The 22,976-nt window shown below is 33.1% G+C and overlaps 1 non-coding gene across 1 annotated transcript; it reads right to left on the reverse strand.

Moving 5' to 3' along the window:
* Positions 1 to 22,485: 22,485 nt before the first annotated feature.
* On the reverse strand, positions 22,486 to 22,645 carry LOC129026030 (U1 spliceosomal RNA). The gene has a single exon (XR_008497412.1). It is a non-coding gene; the product is annotated as a U1 spliceosomal RNA (small nuclear RNA).
* Between the last annotated feature and the right edge of the window lie 331 nt (positions 22,646 to 22,976).

The following is a 22,976-nucleotide window of genomic DNA, read 5'->3' on the forward strand; positions in this document are numbered from 1 at the left end:
CTCATATATTATTATTACATTAGTGGTGTTTTGTACAATTAAATGCAAGTGTGATATTTTAAGACATTATCATATTCATCTTGCAGAGTCATACCTTCCTAAGAAGATAGAATTACACTGGGCAGTTGTAGGCATATCAATATAGAGTTCAAAAGACACTCCTGAGATTTCCCTGAGAAATGAAAAGTGAAATGTTATGACTGTTGTGGAAATATGGCCCTAACCAGTAAGGAGAAGGCTTGTGACCTCTATGATAAAAGGAACAATAAATAATGAATTACTTGAGATTTTTCCATGTTTGTTTCCCATAGTGAGTTTTGAATAATAAAAAAAATAACTGTAATAATACATTTCAGTAATAAAAACATTTAAATAAACTTTAAATTTTAAACATTTATATTTATTAACATGAATTAAATGGTCAGTGTACATTTCTTTATTCACATCACTTCAACAGGCTCTCAAGTATAGAGAAGAATATGTCAAGTTCACACCTCTAAATGTCTTATAGCTAGGAAGGATAGAAATGGAAGGAGTGAGTGAAAAAATAGCATAAGCTTATCTGCAAGTCAACTAAAATATTGTTTCATAAATACTATATAGACAGTATTCAAAAATTTAATATTGAAATTACAAAGTTGTATTATTTATTATAATATTAAACACTTAGAGAGACATTATTATAGCTCAGAATTCTAGCTTAAAATGGTTGATATAATAGCAAATAACACTGAAATTGCTCCTAAAGTGGTGGATATAATAGTAAATAACACTGAAATGGCTCCTCACTTCATAAAGTGACAGTTAATAGTAAAGCAGAAAGGAACAAGAACAGAAAGGAAAAGAAAAGAGATGTGTTTTATTCGTTGAAAAGTAGAATAATTCTAGACCCTCAATGAAAAATAAATTGAACAGGGTAACACAGAAGAAGGATGTAAATTAAGATGTTGATACTATCATTTAGGGAACAATAAATGATGACCTCACCTTTAATGCATAAACAGCAACCAGAAAAAAAATTTGTATGTGGTAGATAAGAAATAAGTTGTTAAAGATAAAATATGAAAGAGATGAGGGAAAATAATTGTATTTGGAATATCCCCAGTTTTTATGTTATATAGGTGATGTACTTTTGGACAAAAAATGATGGGAGAGAGGCATGTAGAAAGTGTAAAGAAGTTCAGGGGAAGTTTTAAATTTAGCTGTCTTAATTTTGGGGCACTCATAAGAAAAAAAAAAGAAAAGCATAATGTATAGAAATTCAGAGATCATATCACTGATTGAATTCCTTAGAACTACAGCTTTAAAACTTAAGAGGCTTTTGTCTCAAAACAACATCAATAAAATGCCAGGGGTGGTGGTGTGCATCTGTAGTCTCAGCTACTGAGGAGAACAATGGAGGAAAATTGCTTAAGCCCAGCAATTTGAGGCTGTAGTCAGTCAAGTTCTCACTATTGCACTCCAGATTGGGTAACAGAACACTTTCTTAATAAAAGAAAAGGAAAGAAAAGAAAAAGGGAAGGGAAAAGGGGAAGGAGAAAGGGAAGGAGAAACAGGTATTCTATGTAGTTCCATTAATGATCTAAGGAACAGACATCTATTAGATAAAATGAAGCAAAACACACTGACAATTAAATAGAGAAATCAGATGAAAGTTGAGTCGTGTAATCCAAAGCAAAATAGTATTTCAAGAATACTGGTGTGAATCAGTTTTACAGATACAAATGACTGTTTGTGTAATATGCAAGAGACAAGTGATATATGGGATTTAGTGACAAGTATAAAACATGATTCTAAAAACAGGGTAAATGCCTTAAGAAAGGAGAGTTAAGAAAAATAAAATTAATCCTTTTCAGGACCAACTCTTTCCATGAGTCTTCCTATCACAGAAAATAAATAAATGAGTTGATAGTGGCATATGTAGGACTAAGAGAAGCAGCATGTAGATCTAGTAAAGAAAATGATCAAACCGGGTGTGGCATCTCACACCTGTAATTGCAGCACTTTGGGAGGCTGTGGGGGCAGATAATTTGAGGTCAGTTCAATACCAGCCTTGGAAACACGGTGAAACCCCATCACAATTAAAAATTCTAAAACTAGCCAAGCGTGGTAGTGCATGCCTATAATATCAGATACTCAGGAGACTGAGGCAGGTGAATCACCTGAATCCGAGAGGCTAAGGTTGCACTGAGCCAAGATTGTGCCAGAGACTCTCTCTCAAAAAAATTAAACTAAACTAAAATAAAAAGAAATGATCCTGCAGGTAGAGTGAAGAAGTAATGGTACAAAGAGACAAAAAATAATAAGCAAATCAGTGTTTTAAGAAGCTGGGAAATCCAAAGCAAAGGCAAACAGAGTCATAACAAGCAGCAGTAAAATATATACACAAATCTACACAAGTTTTATTTTTGGTGGTGATTTCTCAGGAGAAAGAAACTCAGAAGAAAGTGTGAATAAGAAAGTTGTCACCAATGCTTTGGTAGAAAGAAAAAAAGGAGAAAGACCAACCACAACAAAATAATGTAAATCATACAACGTTAAGCTTTAGTGTTCTTCATCCCTTCCCATGGTGATTGTTTCCTCAAGAAATAATAGAAGCCAAATATTCAAAATAGAAGAAAACTTTAGCATATATTACTGTCTATGTATAATAAGCCAAGTTTATTTTAACTGTAATTCATTCTATTAAAATTTGTATTTTAAATAAACAAATATAAATATGGGACACAAAGTGCTTTTATAATGCATGTGTATATTGCAAAATAATCATATTGTGCTAGTTACCATATCCATTACCTCACATACATACCATTTCTTTCTTTGTGGTAAGAATATATAAACTCTACCTTTTAAACAATCTGTATTTTTGAGATAGAGTTTTGCTTCTGTGCCCAGACTTGAGTGCACTGGTGCAAACTCAGCTCATTTCAACTGCCACTTCCCAAGTTCAAGTTATTGCCTTGCTTCAGCCACTCGAGTAGCTGGGGTGAGATAAGCATGCCACCAAAGCTGGCTAATTCTTTTATTTTCAGTAGAGACAATGTTTCATCGTGTTGGCCAGGCTGGTCTTGAACTCCTGACCTCTACTGATCCTCCCTCCATGGCCACCCAAAGTGCTGGGATTTCAGACATGAGCCATCATGCCTGTCCTTTTATTTATTAAACAATTTTGAAGTTGATATTTATTAACTGTGATCACCATTCAATGCAAAGGATAACCAGAAATTCTTCCTGTCTCACTGAAATTTGTTACCCTTTGATGAACACCTCTTCTTTCTCAATCCACTCCCATCACCACCCCACACTCCAATCTCTGACTAATTTTTTGTGTTTGTAGAGAGTCAGGGCCTTGCTGCATTGCCTAGACTGGAGTACAGTGACACAACTATGGCCTCAAACTTCTGACCTGAAGTGATCCAACCACCTCATCCTTCCATAGTGCTGTAGTGACAGGCATGAACCACCACATCTGACATATTCACAGTTTGAATGAGTTCAACATTTTTAGATTTTACATATAATTGTGATCATTCTATACTTGTCTTTCTGTGCCTCTCTTATTACACTAAGCATAATATCTTCCAATTCCATTCATTTGGTCACAAATAAATAAAAGATCATCCTCCTTTTTTTAAGGCTCTATAGTATATCTCCTTCTGTATATGTGCCACCCTTTATCTGTTGATGTGTTGATGAGCACTTGGGTTGTTACCATATCTTGGCTGTAATGAATAATGCTGAGATGAATATAGAAGTGCAGATATATCATTGGCATGCTAATTTTATATCCTTTGTGTACATATTTGGAAGTAAAGTAGCTGGATTATGTGGTAATTCTTATTTTTAATTTAATTGTGTTTCTGAAAACACAATTCTATGACCCCAAAAGCACAGACTATAAAAACACAACAAAAAACAATTGGATCACATTACATCAAACTAAAATGTTTCTGCACTGCAGAGGGAAATGGGTGAAAAGAAAATGTTCACTGATAATGTATATGCTATATTACAAACACTTACTAAATTAAAGGTATAGGTTACAAAAATGTACTAGGTGAAAAGTGTATTATGGTTATTTTTTCTGCTTAGTTTTTGGAGTCAGATCAATTTTTGATTTGTTTAAAAAGTTGTAGAATTATATTTAAGAAAATAAAAATTACTAATGCATAGTTACATTAGAAAAATCAAATTTATTAGAAACTACTTCCAAGATTTTGTTGTTTATAATATTTTATGAGTATCTTTATAAAGTAACACTCACCCTCTTTACTCTTTGTTCTGTGAAAGTATATATGGATATTGCATACTCATTTATTGAAAATATCCAACCCTTCTCCATGAGTGATAGTAATTCCTCAGCTGCTTACTGTTAAACTTTTAATTGAATTTTCTCCAGATGCTTACACAATATCACTGTGCTTCTGGATGATTTTCAGCATCTCCTGGCAATACTTTGCCTGACCACCTTGATTGCAAATACTGACAGAAGATGAGCATAAAGCCAATATGCAGGTTACGATGAGCTACATGGCAATTATTGAGTAACAAGACTTCAGTAAAATGTTCCCTCCAAAGAAACTATATATCAATATTATTATCACATTTTCTAAAAACTGAAAGCTGTAGTGTACATTTTATGGCCCACCTCTGTCTCTTATCACTAAATTCCTCATTTGACAGCTGCAGTTTCACCGCTAACCAGCAGGAGAATTGATGGCAGCATATAACTAGCATGATTAAGATAAGCATCCATAGTTACACACCAAACTGGAATTATTTTCTGTGTTGGGAGGAAGATGAGCTCCACTTTTCCAAAACTCCAGCCATGGTGTCAACAATAATACAAAATATATGATTAATAGAAAGTGTAATCTCCCCTGTTTCAGAGATGCAGGGAAAAATGCCAGAGTCACTACATGTGAGATAATCACCAAGGAATGCCATATCATGACATAGATGAATTTTATCACCTGTAGCTTAATGGCAGCAAAGTCGTTGCCAGTGTGGATGGCCAGTATATTGCAGTGAATGGCACCTACACAACTGAGAAGAGGGACTATGTCATCAGCAATCATCAGCAATGCTATTAAAGATAAACATGAAAATGTTAGAGAATAATTTTCATTAGCAATGGCCACTTTCTCTTTTAAACTTGCCATGTTAAGATATATTTCTCCCAACCCACCTCCTTCAGAAAATAATTTACTTACAAGAAAGAAAAAAAAAAGATTTGTTATTTTTCCATTATCAGGGATTTAGTAAATATCTGCATGCAAAACATATATTACACCTGGGAAAAACAAATAATAAGTGAACACATACATACCCAAATTTATAAACGTACATACACATTCCCTCAAAATAAAATAACTGGAACACATGAAATTGGATGGAGACATTCATGTCTGATGCTATAAAGTGTGACAGCACCTAGAAAGAAGTCTCAATTAAGAACAAATAGAATTACCTGAATTAGATCTTGAAAAAGTAGTTTCTTTTTTATAGAAAGTTAGACTGTAAAGTAGGAAATTACAGTGTAAAGTAGGAGGCAAATGCAATATAAACTGTGTTTTAGACTATGGTGATAACAGGAAATCAGAAATAAGCTGTGAAGTTCAAGTAAATTCTGGAAGTGGAGCTGCCAGATTTTGCTGAGTGATGGAATACAAGGTACTAGAGAAGCAGAAAAATTAAAAGTTTTAGAAATTAAGTGATATGTGTGGGCACATTTTTGTTTGTGTGTATTTAGGTAATTTTATCAGAAAGTTTTAAGAAGAAAATTAATTTAATTTTGACATTGTTATCCCAATAATTAGACTAATATGCACAAAGAAGAAAACCAAAATTATATAGTAGTTGAATAATCAGTTTAAACAATCTTCTACTACATTCAGTTGAAAGAGTAAAAATTCATTTCACATATACAGGAGGGTTAAAATAATACAATCTTTATACACAATGAAATGAAGACAGATAACAAAAAAAGGCCAAATAGACTTTACTCAACTAAAGTAATTATTCATTTTCTAACACCATTTAGAAAATTACTATCGAGTCCATTTATTCCTTCAGGAATACCCAAAGAGAAACTCTAAAGCAATAACATTCTTAACTGCATTTATGAGGAATAAGACTGAATAAAAGGAAATGACCTAAAAGTTAAATTTCAGAAAGTAAATTTTAGCTGGGTGCAGTGACTCATACCTGTAACCCTAGCACTTTAGCAGACTGAGGTGAGTAGATCACTTGAGCCCAACAAAAACAACCACAAAACACCAAAATTTTAGCCAAACATGGTGGCACATTCCTGTAGTGTTAACTATTCTGGAGGCGGAGGCGGGAGGCTTGCTTGGGCAAAGGAAGTATGCATAGTACTTTTATTTGCCTGTCCCCTTACCCCAGCATTTTGGGAGGTTGAAACTCAGGGGTAATCATGTAGACCAACCCCGGCAACAGATTAGAAACTATGACCTCAGCTGAATGTAGCTGAGTTCCAGTCAATATTCCTGCTGATTGACTACAGTAACCTCAGGCACTGAATAAAGTTCAGAGGGCAGACCATGGAAGCTACAGGCCTTGAGTGCACCCAGTGCTTAACTGTGTGATGCAGGTGCAACCTGGCACTGAGTCAACATTGTCGGTCAAATTACTCCTGCCATGAAAGTCTGCTCATTAATGTTTGCCCTCATGCTACCAGGGCTGAAGCTATAGTAGGCTTAAAGGCCTTAATTTCCTTCTTCTCATTGCCCTGAATCTCTGAACAGTCTTACTGTGGAAGAAAGCTTCCAAACAAAGACAAACTACAAACACTGAATTAGTCACATACATCACTGCACAGATATTGATGCAGTCACAAGCATTAGGATCGATGAGAGAAACATGATGGCATCAAGTGGTTAAAATAAAGCGGTGGTGGTGACTGACCCAAAAGAGATGGGCATGGACACATGGCCTGACAAGGAATTCAAAATAGTTGTTTTAAGACAATGCAGTGAACTTCAGCAAAACACAAAGAATTCTGAAATTTATCAGAGAATTTACATAAGAGATTTTACACAGAGAATTTACACAGAGAACTTACACAAGAGATTAAAAAATGGGAGGAAAAAACAAACAGAAATCTTGAAGAAAAAACACAACAAAATAAAAAATACAATTGACAGAAGTGACAATAGAAGTGGTCAAGCAGCAAAACTCAAAGACAAGTCAATTCAAAATATACAGTCAGGGGAGAAAACATAAATAAGATTCATGAGATTAATGGGATAACATCCAAAGAGCAAATGTATCAGACACTGGCATTTAAGAGTGTGGTAGAGCTGGGTGTGATGGCTCATGACTGTATCCTTAGCACTTTGGCAGGCCAAGGCAGGTGGATCATATGTTGTCAGGAGCTTGAGAGTAGCCTGGACAATATGGTGAAACAGTTTATCTATTATAATACAAAAATAAGCTGTGTGTATTGTTGGACATCTGTAATCCCAGCCACTCAGAAAGCTGAGTCAGGAGAATCACTGGAACTCAGGAGAATCACTGGAATCCAGAAAGTGGGTGTTGCAGTGAGCCACAATCACACCATTGCACTGCAACCTGAGAGAAAAGAGCAAACTCCATCTCAAAAAAATGTATAAAAAAAGAGTAGAAAGCTTATTTAGAGAAATAATAACAGAAGCCTTTTCAAACTTAAATAAAATATAAATATTCTGCTATAGGAATATCAAAGGCTTACAATCACATTCAACTTCAATAAAAATATCCCTATGACTTAATATAATCAAACCACCAAACATCAAAGACAAAGAGAGGATACAGAATTAACCAGCAGAAAAAAAAAACATATTGTAACAGGAATATATCTGTACAAGTAATATATGCATATATATAATACAAATGTTAATACATCCAAAGGAAGAAAAAAATGCAAGATAATACTAGAAAACTTCAGCATCTTACTTTCAGCAATGAATAGATAATGCAGACAGAATTAATAAGTAAACATTGGATGAAAATGCCGGGTAGGAAAAATGCTAAAAACAGTTACTGAACTATCCATCCAAGAGCTATAGAATCAACATTCTTCTCCACTGCATACATGAGACATCTTCCAGGATATGTCATACATTAGGTAAAAAATCACATCTTAATGAATTTGGAAAGATCAAAGTCATATCAAGTATCTCTTCTGAAATCACTAATTCATAATTACATCAAAATTAAACAACATGCTTCTGAATAACCAATGAGTCAGTGAAGACATTAAAGAGAAATCACCATATTTTTGAGGCTAAAATAGAAACATAACACACCAAAACCTATGACGTTCAACCAAAGCAGTTTTAAGAGGGAAGTTATGGCAATAAATGCCCTCAACTACAAGAAGATATCAAATACACAACTTGATGTTTCAATGAAGGAGTCAGAAAAACAAAAATCTAAACTCAAAAGTAAAAAACAAAAAACAAAAAACAAACAAAAAAAAACAACAAAGCCCCTAATAAAGGAAATCAGGGTCATAAAACAGATACCATCATTGATACCCAGAAACAAATTAATGTTAAGAAATCAAATCAGCAATAAAAGGTCACCTATTAAAGAAAAGCCCAGGACCTGATGTATTCACTGCTGCATTCCATCTGCCACAAAAAAGAAACTACTGCCACTTTTTTTTAACCTAGTCAAAACATAAAACAAAAAGGAAGATATGGGAACTGTTCCAACTCATTCCATTGGGATGGCATTATGCTGATTACAAAACCAGGCAAGGATTCAAGAAAAAAGAGAAAAACTATGGGCTAATATATCTGTTAAACGTACTGTAAAAATCCTCAATAAAATACTGGGAAAATGACTTATAATGACCACTTAGAAAATCATTCACCGTGATCAAGTGACATTACAGGGATGAAGGAATGGTTTAATATACTGGAATCATTAAATGTCATACATCATATCAACAAAATAAAGAACGAGTTCTGTGTGGTCATTTCAATAAGTTAAAAAACTTTTTGACAAAATTCAACATTTTCACAATAAAATTTCTTAACAAATTTTGCATGGAACAACTGTAACTCAACACAACAAAAGACATAGACCCAAATAACCAGATAACGCCATGTATACAAACCTTTATCTAATATCACACTCAAAGGGAATTAAAAGTTGAAAGCATTTCTGTGAAGATCTGAAGGAAGACCAGGATGTTCATTTTCACTACTTCTATTAATGTAATAATAAAAGTCCTTAGCCAGAACAATTAGACAAGAGAAAGTAAGAAAAGCTACCCAAATTAGAAAGAAAGGAGTGAAATTGTACATATATGCTAATGAAATACTATGGAAATGCTTAAAAACACAAGTAAAAAGTAGTCAGAACTAATACAGAAGGTCAGTAAAATTTCAGTTTACAAAATCAACATATAAAATTGCACAGCATTTCCATTCACTAACAGCAAAATAACAAAAAAAAAAAAAAAACCAAAAGTTTAAGAACACAGTGTCATTCACAATAGGTATGGGGGATAAAAGGGAGTAAATTTAACCAAAGAGATAAAAAAAATCTGCTTTCTGAAACCTATGAAACACTAATAAAATGTTAAAATGACATACATAAATGGAAAGATATTTATGTTCATTGATTGGCAAAAGTAATGTGGTTAAAATGTTTATATGATCCAAAGAAGTGCACAAGTTGAATGCAGTCTCTATCAAAACACCAATGGCATTTTTCACAGAAATTGAAAACAAATCCTAAGTAAATATGAAACCACAAAAATTGTGAATAGCCAGAGCTATCCTGAAGATCTCAATGGGGTTGGGGATTGAATCCACAGAACTGGGGATGTCACAATGTTATAAACCAATACAATAGAACACACCGAGCAAAAATAAATCTACACCAGTATAGCCAACTGATATTCTGCAGAGGTGCCAAGAAAACAAAATGAGGAAATGTCAGTCTCTTCAATAAGTGGTGCTGGGAAAACAAGACAGCTATATGCAGAAGAACATAATTAGAACCCTATCTCTCACCAAATACAAAAATTAACTCAAATGGATTAAAAAGCCTAGTACAGTGGAGTGTCCCTATAATTTTAGCTACTCAGGGGTTCCAGCAGGGAGGATCACCTGAGCCTAACTTTTCAAAGCTATAGCATGAAACACTTACGCCACTGAGCTCTACACTAGGTAATATAGTGAGACCTGACCTATAAGAATATATATTTAAAAATATTTAAAATTAAAGATGTAATGACAACACCAAGCTGTGAAACTAGTAGAATAAATCACAAAACACATTTAATGACCTTGGTCTGGGCAAGAATATTTTTTGGATAAGACTTCAACAACGCAAACAAAAAAAAATGCACAAACAGAAAAGTGAGGTTACATCATACAAGAAAAATTCTTTACAGAAAAAATAATAAAATAAAATAAATCACCAGACTAATATAATGAGAGCAAATATTTGCAAACTGTCCATTAGATGAGGGGTTAATCAAAATGTACAAGGAAATAAAAACAGATTCAAAAGAACAAGAAAATAATAACCCAATTAAAAATATGTATCTTCTGTTTACCAAAGAATACATATACACAGCTAACAGGTGTAGTGTGTGTGTGTGTTCTGTGGCTGTGTGTATATATATATATACACACACATAATATATATAAATATTTCAACATTTCTCATCATCACAGAATTGCAACCTCTACCTTCCAGGTTCAAGTGATTCTACTGCCTCAACCTCCTAAGTATCTGGGATTACAAGGGCATGCCACCACACCCAGCTACTTTTGTATTTGTGGTAGGGGTGGTTTCACCATGTCATCTAAGCTGGCCTCAAACTGCCACCCTCAGATGATCTGTATGCCTTGGCCTTTAAATGTGCTGGGACTAGAGGTGTGAGCCACCATGCTCAGCCTATTGCAAGAAATTTAAGAAATGTATAAAGTTTCTTAAATAAACATTGTAACAAAGAAAACACTTGCCAGGCATGATTGCACATGCCTGTAATCCCAACACTTTGGGAGGCCAAGTTCGGTGGAACACGAGGTCAGGAGCTTGAGACTATCCAGGCCAATATAGTGAAACGCCATCTCTACTAAAAACAAAAAAATGAGCTGGGCTTGGTGGTGTGTGCCTGTAGTCCCAGCTATTTGGGAGGCTCAGGCAGGAGAATCCCTTGAACCTGGGAGTTGGAGGTTGCAGGGAGGTGAGATCACACCATTGCCCCACAGCCTGGGTGACAGACACTGTCTCTAAACAACGACAACTACAGCAACAAAACTAGGTGTGTTTTTACTACATGGAGATTTATTGGTTCTAATATTTTCAGGTGTCTTATTTATTTGTTGAGTTTTCTGGCTAATGTATTGTTCATTTTTTTTTGTTTCTGCCTAAGTCCTTCACTTTCAGGAGATTCAGTCAATTAAACTTAAATTTTCTCCAGATTATGGCCCAAAACCACTTAATGTATTATCGCTGGTATTAATGCTTTGGCTTTGCAGGAGGGTTTATCGCCCTGCTAGTGTCACTAATGGTCTAGCTATTACTAATTTTTATTTGAATAGATTAAATCGTGAGATTGCACATTTTTGCATGTGTTTATAAACTTCTGCACTTACCTTTTAAAGAAAGGTAATACTTATCCCCAATGACTCCTAATTCTATAAAATGTATATATTTTTTATACATTTTACTATCTTGGAAGTCTAAATGCAGATCTGAATGAAATTAGTTCTTACAAAATTTATAGAACTCGTGAAAATCAGTATAGTAGCAGACAGAAGTCATATGGGAATGAATAGTTTAGCTACATTTTTATATTCTAAGTCACAGCTCTGAATTTAAGGATGAGTAGAAAATCTACTACTAACATGTTAAATCACATGAGTTGACAAATAAATCTTGTGAGATTATTTTTGAGCCATACTCTCTTCTCTCTCACTCTACCCTCATTCCTTAATTTAAGGTTATATTCATATCCCTCATTGCTATTTAGAATGCCTGTTAGGTTGAATGAGAATAATATTAAAGGGAGCAGAAAAAACCACTAACTAAATCCCATTTTCATTTTTTAAAAACTATCATTATCTTATGACTGATAAAAATTGAATAGGAAAACTTTCAAAATTGTGAAAACTAAATAAAACTAAACAGGGATGCATTTCACTTAGAGGAACAATGATTACCTGATCCTTAATCTTGTTAGTGAACTATTTGTATTCTATTTACTTGTTGGAAACAGAATGAGAGAGATTTGTGTCACTTACCTCACTGTAGATCCTAAAGGAAAAACGTGCCAAAAAAAGTAATGCAACTTTATTTCTTCTAAAGTCTTTTTTGAAAAACTTTAGGGTAATTTGATCCAAAAGTACTTACACAGTAATAAAGTTCATGGCAAATGACATCAGAATCTGTCAATGGCTTTTCAATTAATTTCAAATATATACAATGCATAGGTGCCTCACCATAGCACCGAACAGTTGTGCAGAGAATACTGAAAGTAAAGCTCATATGGTGTGTGTGCCCAAGGACCATTTTTTCTTCCAAACATGAAACTCCTCTTGTAATTTCTTTATCAGTCTCTTCAAACACGGTGTCCATTCTTAGCATGCTGCTAATTCAAACTCTTCTTTTCAGTGAATCCAGTATAGTTCCGTATCAAATCCAAATAGAAGAAAACAAGATTCCGTATAATTCACTATTCATGGAAAATGTAAAAAGGTAAATATGGATCACTAATCACAATAAAAATATATATATCTGGTTTAGGAAATATTGAACCACCATTTGACATAAAGCAGTCAATTAAAGCATTTGACATAATTTAGTCAATATGTCAAATAACTTGACATACTATTTCCTCAGCAAACATTGTTTCAAGGAAATAGACAACAAAAGTACTATGAGGACTTAACTACCTCTTAACATCAAGATGATTGTCCTGTCTTCAAGTAGTAAGAAGAAAGGGATATATTTCTCAGAAGTTTTCTTTTTGTGCTCTGCAGCCAGTGTCTGCCGCTGACATTGACTAAAACAAAACCGTACAAGGTCTAAGCCAATCCAACCGTGATGACACTAAGAAAACTATCTAGCAGGTATTTCTAATTTGGAAAGGACTAAAAAACAGTGGGCCCTTTAAGTTCCGCTTATTGTTAGATGTTGGTCATTTTGCATTTAAAATACTATTTCTTGGCTTGATGCTATGAAGTTATTAATCAAGTAAAGCTTCACTTTAAATAGAAAGGAAATCCAGACTTCGCATGGTTATAGAAGGTGTAAATTCTATTTTGTTGGGGCAGGGTATGAAGAAGCTCATATTAGGTTCTTTCTGGACAAACTATAAGAGAAATTAATGATACATTGTGAAGATCAATTAGTCATTATGGGTGGGAAGCAATATTCAACAAAAGTGAATAGAAAGGAAGATAAAAGGCAACAGTACTTTTAAAAGTAAACTCCTTGACTTACTTTTAAGTCAAATAAATATTGGAATGGAATTTAGACAGAAAACTTTTCTGACTAAAAATTCTATTAATATAATAAAAAGACATGAAATGTGTAAGAATATAATGCAAATTAGCAGAGACAGAACATAATATTTCCCCAGAAGATGTTGGTCATTTGTTAAAATATATCAATGGGAAAAATAGAAGTAGTAGTTTAAAAAAGGGGGAGGGAAGAATCAAGAAATTACCTATTTTATTTTTATTTGATAAGAAGTTCATTTCCTGAACTTTCCTTGCATTGCTTTTATTCTCATAACTTATCATAAACATCGTTTCCTTCAATTTGTTAAGGTTTTACTGTAGAGTATTAAATTCCTCAACTTCTGTTGTTTATTATTCTGATCTAAATCACACCTTTAACTATATGCATGTGTTTATTCAAAGACAAAAAGCTTTATCACATTTTAAAATACATCCTCCTGGACCCAACCCATCAATGTGATTGATCTTTTCCTCTTTCACGTAATTTCTTTTATTCTCTTCTTCACTGCCCTGATTTTCTTATCACACATATATAAAAACTCCATATTTTACGATCCACAACAGAAACTGTCTCTTTTGGTACTGACACTTTTCTCTGCTTTTAATTTCAACAGAGAATTTCTATTAGGTATTTTCTTTCCATCAGTTCATGTTCTGTCTCACGTTTTATCCCACAACAATGAAGTCACAGTCTTTTCTCAAAGACCATCAGTGACACCCTAATTGCTAAATTTAAAATGTTATCTTGAATTTCAGGTGAATTTTTTTTCTATTGATAATGTGCTCTCACTTGAAAATTAGACTTACCTTACCAGTCAGGCACTCATCCCCAACAGTCTACCAAATATACTATAATTAAAATAATCACCATTTTTTTTTGCCAAATATAATATATATATATATTTTTTAATTTCTTGTCTTTGTTGTTTGTTTGTTTACTGAGACAGGGTCTGTCTCTGTTGTCCAAGCTGGAGTGCAGTGGTGCCATCAAGAACTCACTGCAGCCTCAAACTCCCATGCTCAGGTGATATTTCCACATCAGCCTCCTGGGTGACTGTGACTACAGGCACACAGACTAGCTAATTTTGGTAGAAATGGTGTCTCTCCCATGCATCGCAGCCTGGACTTGAGTTTCTAGGATCAAGCCATCTTCCTGCCTCAAGCTCTCAAAGTGCTAGCATTGGAGATGCAAGCCACCAGGCCTGGCCAAATATAAGTTACTTCTTATTCACCCTCTTCCTTGAACTATTCCTGATAAATTTGCTCTCAATCTCCCAGTTATCTCTTCCTGTACGATGGATTTCTGAATGGTACTATGAGTCCCAAATGGTAATCTCCTGCCAGTCTCTTACCAAAGACCAAATCATATAGGGCTCTATTGCACATACTCATGTTTAACAGGCAATTTGATCTCAAGGCTATACACTGAATTCTGGTGCTCCTTCCAAACAACTTCCCCCAAGTGTATCCCGTTTCACCTGACAGTAATTACATCCTGTTGCACAGGCCTAAAACTGTAAGGTCATCCTTGATGCTTTTCTTTACATCTCCTTATTTCTATTAATCCTCAAATTCTGCATGTTTTCCTTTTAAAACAGGTCCAGAATCTAACCACTTTTCCCTATTTTTCTTGCTGTCACCCAGATACAGGTTATCCACATTTCTCATCTGATTAACTCAGCCTCTTTACTGATCTCCTACCTTCCACTATTACAAGTATTACACTATCACTACTATTACAACTAGGTGAATTATATCTCAGATACTATAAAATTAACCATTTTAAAGTACACGTTCAGTGATTTGCAGGATATTCCCAATGTTATGAAACCATCACTATTATTTAAGTATAGAATGTTGCCCTTACTTTAAAAAGTAACTCTACCTATGAACATTCAATACCAGCTTCCCTTTTTCCTAAGCTAAAACCATGGTCTCTATAATGTCACAAAAAACCATATATTATTTTCTTATTATTCTCTTTTGCATATCTTCTTCTACCATCCTCTTTCTTGTTCAGAGCCTCAGTATACACTGTGATTTCAGAGGTTTTGCACTCCTTTTGGTTTCAAGAAGTTTGCTCAAATCTCCTTTGAGCTTATGCTATTCACCTGCTTATAAATGAACCCAAAATCCTTATCTTTCTTACATAAAAATAAAATCATTAGATATTGTTACTACTTTCCACTAAAGCAAAAATATAAGTTCCATCAGTAAATGGATTTTTGTCTTTGCTCAGGTGAACTGACATAAACAATACCTGATGTATTCACAGTTAATTTGATCTTTTCTTATTTATTTATTTTTTATTTTTGGCATGTGAGTGGGGTGTGATTAAATCTTTCTCTGCTGCTCAACCTGGAGTGGCAGGATCTCAGTTCACTGCAACCTCTGCCTCTCAGGTTCAAGCAATTCTCCTGAGTCAGCCTCCTGAGTAGCTGGTACCTCAGGCACCTGCCAGCTTAAATGGCAGTTTTTTTTTTTTTTTTGACATTTTTAGTACAGACTGAGTTTTGCCATGTTGGCTAGGCTGATCTCAAACTCCTGAATTTAAATGCAATATATTATATAGACAAAGGAATACCTAGGGAGTTTTTAAATTATAAAGCTGTTTTTGATCATTAATAGGAGTTGACTTTGAAAGTGTATTTTCATTTAGAAAAAAAAATAACTCTTTTTTTAGTTTGTTTTTGATCAACTAGTTTAACATTTTATTAGCTATATATTTAAAATAATTTATGTCAGACAATATTAAATTAAAAATTTATGTATTTCTTAAGTGTTCCCCTATACTTGGTGTTGATAACTAAACTGAGTTTTATTGAATCATATGTTAAAAAACACTGAAACCTTAGTGTAAAAAGAAGCCACATTTAATGGTACAAAATGTTTGTATTTAAAATGTGTTCATGAGAAATATTTTAATAAACCAAGCCTTGAAGTTGCTTAATGTTATTTTATTTAAATTCTAAGAGAGGTATGGCTTTAAAAATCATAATGTGAGACGAAAAATTTTTAGTGCACTGTATTACTTCTAAATATCCACCTCTGTCCAACAAAGTAAGTAGTAATGTTCAAATCTTACACAGAACTGAAACTCAGGGTGGGAAGTCATATAAGTAAATTAACAAATGATAACAAAATTTAGTTCATTTCAAGAGAAAACTGAGGTTTAAGAATACAGTTCACAACACATTCTTTACAGATCTTTAATTGGAAAATGTGAAGTTATATTTGTTTATGTTTTTATCTGTGTGAGTGTATTTTCTAGCACATTGCAGAATTTTCTAGCTAAACTCACTGCTTAAAAGGTCAGATCTTTATTTGTCTTGTAGGATCTATGTAGAAAGAAGAGTTTCCTCCATAAAAACACTTTTTTTTGTTAATTTATCTACAGTTGCATTGACATAGAAAATGTATATATTCAGAAGATTTTTTTTAAACAAACAATTTTTTTTTAAAAAAACAAACAGATAATGTCATTAAAATATGGACCTAAGGGATCTGTAGTTAAAAATCTGTATAGCTACTGGATTTGTTGTTAATATCAAAATTTAAAATACTCCTTCAAAGATGGCTGTATTGATAAATGAATTGTTGTTGATATTAATTTGTCACTTGATGAACAGACAAGTGGATAGAATTATTTTCATACTACAAGCATTATTTTTTCTTCTTATCTCAGGTTGTGAGCACTTTTGAGTGGGAATATCTGCTCTCTGTTAGATCTCACCCACCAGAAAACTTGTGGGACTCAAAAATACTGGTGCTACTTGTCACATGAATTCTGTGATCCAACAGCCACATATAATATACTATATATACATTATATATAATTTATTTATAATATATAATTATATAATATATTGTTATGTAAATCCATATATTATATATAAATCTATATATAGTATTATATAATTATATATTATATATAGTTTTTATATAGTATAAACTATATATAATATATATATAATTTATGTGTGTATATATATATATATATATGTATAGTTTCCACCAGGAACAGTATTCTTGCAATTGAATGCATAGGTGAAAATATAGACAATGAGTTTTCAAAGACGAGAAGCAGAACAGTTAGGTAAATTCTAATTATAAATTATTACTTTGAAGATTCTGATAGCAGCTACTGTTTTTCTCTCAGAAATTACGGTACTTTAAAAGAATTATGAGGGAAGATCTTCTTCATAATATGGCTAAAATCTCTGAGATACTATGACTGATATATTTATGTTATCTGTTTCATAAGCTGTGCTTTTTCTAAAATTCTCTCTATATTTTTCTCAAGTGAGAGCTTTTTCTGCTAAAGAAACAAATTTCTTCTTCAAATTATGTTATGTGAACTTGTAAAAAATATTAGTTAAGAATTATCATGAAACTGCCTATGAAAGGTATTCATCTGAATATAAAGTGGTAAAAAAGTTAGATCATAGTGGTAGGTCACCTATTTAGGATACATCTCCAAATAAGAGAATATGGGATACCTAAATTTTGGTAATGTCTATACTCAAGATCTTTATTATTGTTAATTTTTTTACCTTTCTGTACAGATATTGATAGAAACTAAATTTAAAAATTAGAATATTTTAACTGTAGTAAATGGTTCTACAATTTCTTCTTTTTTTCCTTTCAGTGGGCAGAAATAGTTTGTCTTTTAGCTACTAGCTTCTCGGCACTTATCATATAAAGGATTACAAAACACACACTTTCTTTCTCTTTGCTAGATCCAGTAAATTATATCATCCAAACATCGCAGTCGTGGTAGCTTTACTTTTAGTAGAGTCTTCATATGGGATGTTCACCAATACTTCTTTAACAGCCACTATTGGAAGAAAAATTGTAATGTAAGTTCCGATACTATAGCCCGTATGCCCCCTAGGGTGTGGAATTTAACACATATAGTGATGGTTAATCATACCAGCAAGAAGCAAATGAAACAGACAAAATATAAAATTGCAAATTAGATATCTCACCTTTGTACTTGGTTGCTTTGGCTTTATGTTGTCTCAGCAACATACTGTGGCACATATGTCTGCCTTGTTTCTTTTTCTATGCAATCAGCTTCTCCAGGGCAGGACGTGGATATTGTTTCTTTCTTTGTCACAAACCTAAGACACAATTAAAAGCATACAGAAATTTCTTAGATACTTGTAAACAAAGAGTATTTTGCTATATGGCTACTGACATGTTTTGACATTTGGAGCTTCTGTCTATGCTCCCCTTCCTTCCACAACTATGGTTAATACGCATATTTATTGAGTGTTAATAATTCTGATTTAATCATGTAAATAATCTTATGTAATTTGGAAAATGCATTATTCTCAAAAGAAGATTCTGAATCCTAGAAAGACTAATTAACTTACTCCCCAAACTGTACTTATTCCCCCAAAGTTACTCAAGGCAGAGGACTCACTTGTCTTTACTCCTGCCTACTTGAGCAAACTTTACTGTATTACGTCCAGTGTATATTATTATTTTATTGCTCTTTAATGATAACTTCTCTGTGAACTCAGTTATAACAGTCCATGTTTGAAATAAGCAATAATCATAAAACTTAAAAATAAATTAAGTGTTTTGAAAATTAGGAGCATAATCAGTATATCACCTTATTCAGTAACTTTTGGTATTTGTTGTAACTACTTTCCTTGTATTTATGAAGTTAAATTAGTGCATTACTGATTTCTTTTGATCTTTAATGTTAGTACTCAAGATAATTTACTAGAATTGTTTTATTAATTTGAAGACAAACCAAAGTTAAGTAAGACAAGAGATAGAAAAGGGTACAATATTAGTGTCCTAAGACAGCTTCAAGACATCTTTGTTCATTTAGCTGTTTCCAAACTACAGTCCTATGTACCCAAGGAATTTTGGTCACAGTTAAGGTAAATTTCATGTAAGTGATTATTTCAGTTTCATAAAAACCTCAATACATTGACTAAACATTACTCAGAAAAAGGCTTCATACAAAGGACATTATGTTAAGTGAAATTAGCCAGGAAATATAAAAGACAAAGATTGCATCTTTTTATTTATATGTGAGAAATAACAAAGTTGATCTCATGGAGGTAGAAAATAGAATGACAGATTATTATAGGCTGTGAAAGATATTGAGCAAACAAATAAGTGAGTTAGTTGATGGGTAAAAAATACAGTTAGAAGGAATAGTTTCTAAAGTTTGGTTGTATAGGAGGGAGAATATAGGTATGAATAATTTGTTATAGATTTCAAAATAAATAGAAGTTTAGATGTGGAAAGCTGTTTACACAAATATGTCAGTAATAATTTAAGGGGTGCATTAAAGAAGGACATGTTGATTTCCATTTGAAGAATCCTCTCCAGGATGATTGGGAGGTGATTAGAACCAGGACAACATGATGCATTCACTTGAGGTAGCAAACTTATAGAGATGCAGCAGTAATACAGAGATAAGATTAATCTACACATATTTCTCTTACACTCTCTAAGGAACAGAAATTCCAAAATCTAAGTCTAGGCCACAAGAGAAACAGACGGCAAATAACAATAGGCCAACTAGGAAGGGCCATAAAATAGTTGGATTACAATGCACAAATATCAGTAGACCTGATGGTGTATTTATAAGTCTCGACTAAGGTAGACTGCATGTTGCATTCATAGTGGTTGATGCTACTGCTTATGTACTATAAAAAGATAAAAACATAGTATATTCTAACCAATTTGAACAAACAAATTGCTGTTCCTCAAGCTACGCAACACACTTCATATCCTATAGTTTCCAACAATGGGTATTGAGATATTACATCAAATAAAAAATTATATGAATTATTTAGAATCAGAAGGCGCTTATATCCACAGTAAACCCTACATCTAACAACAAAAGCTTTAAAATAATATAGAAATAAACTAGGAGACTTACTGCTTTCAAGGAAAATTGTGACTGGCTAGCAAAGCAGTCAGAAATCTTGGCACAATGGTGATTCAAGGTACTGTGGATTCTGATAATATGCACTTCATTGGGATTAGATGAAACCAAATTTTAGAAGCATCACTTAATAAATTCTACCACAAAAGTGCCCCAAGCACAAAAATATAATCTACTATGCTTCACATATTGTGACATATGAAAATTGTGCATATTAGTTTTAATATTTTAGAATTTCTATTAAAATATATCCATATTCTTTATCTCAACAAGAAATTAAACTATCAAACATTAAATGTGAAGAACGTGTATAATTAAAATCTTCTTGTTTTTTACATTTTTCCCCATTTTATATTTTTTCTGGTGATAAAAAATAAGGTTTCTGAGCAATACAGCTGTTATTCTGGGCAACTGTTGTAATTTAGGTAATTCCATCCCTTGGCTACATGAACTTGATGAGAAGTCATGCTGAATGTTACTTTAAATGATTAACCTGGCCGGGTGCAATGACCCACCACTTGTAATCCCAGGATTACAAGTGAGAGACCGAGGCGGAGGTGGGTGGATTGTGAACTCAGGAGATACAGACCACCCTAACTAACACAGTGAAACACTGTCTCTACCAAAAATACAAAATTAGCCAGATGCATGCCTGTAATCCCAGCTACTTCAGAGGATGATACAGGAGAATCGCTTGAACTCAGGAGGTGGAAGTTGTAGTGAGCCAAGATCACAATCATTGCATTTCAGCCTAGGCAACAAGAGTGAAACTATCGAAAGAAAAAATAAAAGAAAAGAAGAAAGGGAGAAGGAAAGGAAAGAAATAAAGAAAGGAAGGAAGGTAGGAAGGAAAAGAAATGGAAAGGGAAGGAAGGGAAGAAAAGAGAAAAGAGGGAAGAAAAGAGAAAAGAGAAAAGAAATCTGCATTACTCACATTGTGGCTAATCTTCCCAGAATATTTTAACACAAATATTTGTTTTAACATAGAAGTGCTCATAAATGGATTTTATTTATATTTTTGGTCAGTATTTGTTCTTTATAGTAAATTTCATATTAAAGCTGGCAAAATTGTTAAGTTTTACTGCCACTGGATTTGAGAAAGACTAAATAAATTACTTTATACTCATTGAAATACCACACATTTTTATGAACTAGGACAAGGTAGCACCTAATTACAAAGAAAATATCACAAGGGTAAAATAAAACATGATCCCACTTAAACTATTCTTCCTCCGATCATCTTGCCAAAGCTGTCCTAGAAATTTTTTTTTTAATTTGCAGTCACAGCAGATAAGTTACAAAATATGTTATAAAATAATAATTGAAGACCATATAAGTAAATCATCAAAATGAGTTTTGAAAAAGAAAATTATTATTATTATTATTATTTAACCTGCTGATACATAGAGCCTGTTGAATGAGGATATAATGGAGCATCTTCTGTTGGAGAGGTCTTATGCCCATCTAAAGCATCATGGTCAACTGGCTCTAAATTCTAAATATTTAAATATTAACAATTTGATTATAAAAGTAACTTTATACCTTATATTTTATTTTCTTCATTAGAATAAACTTTTAAGGAATGCAAGAAAGCTGACAGCTATAACATCTTTACAATTCCTGCAAATGATTTATAATTTAGGGAAAAATTCTGAATTATTTTAGCTACATAATTTTTAGGACATTTCACACAAGTTGCTTCCAAAAGGAAACTACTTTTTAAGAACAAACAAACCAATGCTAATCATTTCACAAAATAAATATTTTTAAGGGCAATATTAATACATAAACATTGGCTTATGCATTTAAAAATTACTTCTCTTTTTTCCCAGATATATCTGCTGCCCTTTGGAGGCTTCCCTCAGCCACCTCATCTAGACAAAGTTCTCAAGCATTTGCAAGTGTCATCCTAGCACTATTTGATTTTTCTAATAAATAACAATTTGATGTTTTATTGTTTTTTACTGGCGGACAACAATTTTTGTAGGCATATTTAATTCTTTCCAGTTTATTGTTTTCTTTCAATTTTCTATATACACTAAATGACTCAATTTTCTTTCTTTTTTTCCCATGTGAAAGCACAAACACTGTCCTTCACTTCCACAAATTATGCAGTCGAGTTTCCCACATTTGGGGAAATCTCATGGGTCAACACATCTAGAGTGCAATAGATCCACCTTTCCTTGGGAAAGCCACATTCATGATCATGGTGTCTCCCCTGGCAGGGAAGTATCCATTTCCTTTTTAAGAGTTCCATTAGCCTTCGAAAGAAAATACAAATATAAATGCAGTAGAATTCAGAATAATTTTCAGTATCAGCTGAAAATGTTAATTTCAATCATCCGTGATTATTCTTTTCTTAAAGAGTTCTTAATTCTGACACAGGCTTCTACAAAATTGTAAGGAAAAACAGTATGATAAACAATGAAATGACTGCCAAATAAAACTACCATACATTTTATGCACTGCTATACTCATTTTTGATACTAACTCTTAGAGTGTTCTATTGTATCTAACAGCCATTCTCGGTCTTCTGGAATTTTATCATGTGCATTATGAGCTTT

Source organism: Pongo pygmaeus, chromosome Y, assembly GCF_028885625.2.
Source record: "Pongo pygmaeus isolate AG05252 chromosome Y, NHGRI_mPonPyg2-v2.0_pri, whole genome shotgun sequence".
Lineage (NCBI taxonomy): Eukaryota > Metazoa > Chordata > Mammalia > Primates > Hominidae > Pongo > Pongo pygmaeus.